This window comes from Cibotium barometz, chromosome 4 (assembly GCF_041138505.1).
Source record: "Cibotium barometz isolate CiBa-2024 chromosome 4, ASM4113850v1, whole genome shotgun sequence".
NCBI classification, from domain to species: Eukaryota; Viridiplantae; Streptophyta; class Polypodiopsida; order Cyatheales; family Cibotiaceae; genus Cibotium; species Cibotium barometz.
This window is the reverse complement of record NC_141049.1, coordinates 39,509,903-39,514,183: the sequence shown is the minus strand read 5'-3', so window position 1 is coordinate 39,514,183 and position 4,281 is coordinate 39,509,903. Positions and strand designations below refer to the sequence as shown.

General features: G+C 38.6%; 1 pseudogene; it reads left to right on the top strand.

Annotated features, from left to right (window-relative positions):
* The first annotated feature begins 2,845 nt into the window (after positions 1 to 2,845).
* On the top strand, positions 2,846 to 4,008 carry LOC147639248 (25S ribosomal RNA; annotated as a pseudogene).
* The last annotated feature ends 273 nt before the right edge of the window (positions 4,009 to 4,281 follow it).

Here is a 4,281-nt window from a genome sequence, read left to right as displayed (position 1 = left end):
AAGATGGGGACCAGAGCAAGACTGCCATACCACAAATTAAACGAGTTCCTAAATCTCTCAATGGGGTTGAGAGGCTTCCAGTATCCTTAACAGGAATGCTCACTCATGGACATGGACAAATAACTTATGGTCACTTTGCCTTGGGGTTATGGCCAAGTGATCCCAACTTCATAATTTCATCTCTCTCAAAATGTTTAAGAAACTTAGAAAGAGGAGAGCAACACATGTATGGTGACTTGAGCTCACAAAACTTAGATGCAGAACCACGAACAGATCTTTTTTATTGTGTTTTGTCTACTATGGCCCTGTATCAGCATATGGAAGTGCTGAAGGAGAGAAACGCATATTGCAAGAGCAGAGCATTAAGGATGCAGATACAGAGACACGTGTAGAAACAAATGTGGATACAGAGGGAAATTGTTCTTCACATATGCAGTCAGTCTTTTAGGGGCAATGGCAATGCCTCAAGTTTAATGCCATCAAATTCAAGGACATTTTTAAAGAGATTGCCAAGGACGTTGTTGTTGAAACTTGACCATTATGGTTCTGAAAATAAGAATCGTTATGTATTTGCCTATCTATCCCTATTGGTTGCACGAGGAGTGTTTGACATGGTGTAGCTTGGTTTTCTTATGGTTGGTCATACTTATGAAGATATTGATGCATTGTTTAGTCACTTCTCTGAGAAGTTGAGGAAACAAACCATTTTCACATTTCCACATTTGATGAAGATCTTTAATGAGTGTGTTAGCATGCATCCAGCACCCTTTCTCCTACAAAAGGTGGCAGACTTCAAAGGCTTTGTCAAGGGATGCTCACATGATGGAGTCGATAGCTTGATTGGACATTCAAAGCCATTGCAATTCAGGTTTTATATGAGTGATGGAATACCTTTGATGCAATACAAAGTACACCCCAAAAATGTTGATTGGTTACCAGAAAGCGGTATAGAGTTATGGAAGAGAAATGACCAGGGAGGACCCAAGCTTCCTGAAGGTTTTCCAAAAGTATTGCCACCGTTTGAGTATGTTGAGGAAAATGAGAAGGTTGTGGAGGGCTTAAAAAAACATGTCAATTTGGTGGAAAAAGCACTTGCAAGAAAAAGGAAAGAGCACTTGCAAGAGAAAGGAAAGAGCACTTGCAAGAGAAAGGAGACCAAAGTGATTATGCTAAGTGGATCAATCCGGTTCTTGCCTATTGGGAGAATCTTATGCTAAACATGCAAACCCCTAGTGCAAGGGAAGACATTGGATTTCATGACTTTTGGCCAAGGAGTGTATGCGAAAAAGCTGAGCCTCTTAACCTTCAAGTGGAGGATGATGTAGATGAAAGGGTTGATGTAAATGAGGACCATTATTGTGGTCCAATGCACAACAGACCTGCTGAAGAGTTCAACCCGACTCTTGATGTGTCTAAAGGAGATTTTGTGCTTGTACAACCTTGTGATGCAAATTACCCAATATGGTTGGGAGTGACAACAAGTGATGTTGATCAAAGCAACAACTCGATAAACTACCTACAAGTTCAGATACAATATTGGGCACCAATTTCAAAGAAGAAGAATGCAAGTGATGTGGAGGTTTATAAGGATTGCTGGAACAAGTATTGGCGAGAGAAAAGAAATGATCCTCAGCGCTGGGAAGATACTAGCTGCATCATTTGGGCATGGAAGCCCAAGGGTGGATGACTTCCACAGAAAACCAAGATTCCAAAGGCTATAATACTCAAGGCCAAACAGAATCAATTGAATCAACATGAAAGTGAGGCACCATCACACGTTAGTGCAGTTGAGCAAGAATGATTTGTTAGCACATGGGCAACTAGCTTCGTAATCTTTTAGCAAATGTTGTATGAAGCTACCAAACTCATAGTTCAATCATTATTCAGATTGTAAGGCTTTCTTAAGCTTTTAGATTTATGGTTCACCCATTGTTCAAGAATTTTGATTCAATACAGATGGTGATCTTTTTAATTCTATCAACTAGTCTTTCTTACAACTTAAAGTTACATTGAATATCCTTTCTTTGTTAAAGTTTCTATGTTTGATGGTCAACTGGAGGCTATGTGATATAAACAATCTTAATTCTTGGTGTGCATGTGTGTGTGTGTGTGCAGGCAAATTTACATCCCACCAACATCATATATACTTGTTACAAATGTACAATAGTACATAAATCATATCACATTATTCAAATGCTTGTTGAGAGCATCCAATAATAAATCTTGCATATCGCACAGTAAACATTGTATTGGTTCTAACAAAGACTTGTCCCAAAATTGTGCATATTTCCCAAAATTCCTAAATTTGAGTTTTTACCAACTTTTTCAACGGAATGCACTTCAATATTTTCCTAAAAATGAAGCGCTTTTCCTCAAAGCTCCTACATCTACTACCCACAATGTAAAAGCCATCTAATAATCCCAATGCCTCTTTAATTAAGAGGAGCTTGAGATTGTCATCTAGCCTATAAGGGTCCAAGACTATATAAATATATCAAGGATTAATATCATCCCACCCGTCAAAGCCAAGAACTTCCCATTTTGGGCTATAGTGATACCCAAAAGAGCCCAATTGTGGCATCTCCTCAAAGAAGATCGCATCCAACAATTTGTTATTGTCATAGGTCAACTTCAAGATATTTAAGACATGTCTCTGCATGAAACATAATCAAGTTATATATTAATAGTAATCATGATTTTTTTAATACCTAGAGATAGAGAGAAATAATTAAGACAATGTCCGATGCGTCCCCAATAGCTGGTGAAAATCTAGAGGAGCGAATGCTAATCATGCTTGGTCGTACTCATAATTGCATCAGGTCTCCAAGGTGAACAACCTCTAGTCGATAGAATAATGTAGGTAAGGAAAGTAGGTAAAATGGACCCATAACTTTGAGAAAAGGATTGGCTCTAAGAGGGCTAGGTCTAGGGGTCTATGATTTGACCCCAGACGCTATTGAGGGTCTACTCGAGCTGCCGAAATGCAATGAGGGCAGTTTAGGCGATGGGCATAGAATGTTGTCCCCCTCGTGGAGCAGTCCTCACATTAGCAGAGTGAACCGTCTCAAAATTGGCATGTACAAACAAGTAAATCCAGCTGTTTAATTAAAACAAAGCATTGTGATGGTCCTCACCATGAATGTTGATGTAATGTGGTTTTTGCCAAGTGCCCTAATTGAATATCGTCCCCCCTCGTGTGGTGTTCCTTTCATCAGCAGTGAACTGAATTAGAAGTAGAATGTATGGACAAGGGAAATCTGCCTATTTAATTAAAACAAAGCATTGCGATGGTCTCCACAATGAATGTTTATGCAATGTTATTTTTGTTGAGTGCTCTAACTGTCAACCAAGAAGTTCAACCAAGCATGGGTAAATGGTGGGAGTAATTATGACTCTCTTAAGGCAGCCAAATTCCTCATAATCTAGTTGATGTTGCGCATGAATGGATTAACGAGATTCCCACTATTCCTATTTACTATCTAGCTAAATTATAGCCAAGGGAACATGCTAGGAAAAATTAGTGGGGAAAGAAGACCCTATTAAGCTCCGACTATATGAAATGACTTAAGAGGTGTAGAATAAGTGGGAGCCTTTGAAATACCACTACTTTTAATGTTATTTTACTTATACCATGAGGTGGAGTTTGAGGTTTAGCCCCTACTTTTGGTCTTAAGGAGCCCTCACACACTAATCCAAGTGGAATACATTATCAGGTGGGGAGTTTGGTTAGGGCAACACATCCGTGTTAGAAGATAATGCAAGCATCCTAATGAGATGAGCTTAATGAGAACAACAATCTTGTGTGGAACAAAAGGGTAAATGCTCATTTGATTTTGATTTTTAGTACAAATATAAACTATGAAAGCATGGCCTATTGATCCTTTAGACTTTCAAAATTTGAAGCTAGAGGTGTCAAAAAAGTTATCACACAGGATAACTAGCTTTTTTTTTTAAAAATCCCATCTCGCCCATACCAAGGTGCAAGCTTGCCATACCGACGAATGGGGGAGGTAAGGTTCTTTTCAAAAAAAAATCCAAATTCAGCTCAACTTGAGAGAGAGAGAGAGAGAGAGAGTGAGAGAGTGAGAGAGAGAGAATTTGGGAAAAATAATTGGGGAAAGAAAGGTAAACAAAAACTTGATTTAGATATATATATATATATATATATATATATATATAGAGAGAGAGAGAGAGAGAGAGAGAGAGAGAGAGAGAGAGAGAGAGAGAGAGAGAGAGAGAGAGAGAGAGAGAGAGAGAGCTTTAAAATTTTGATTTTCAAAA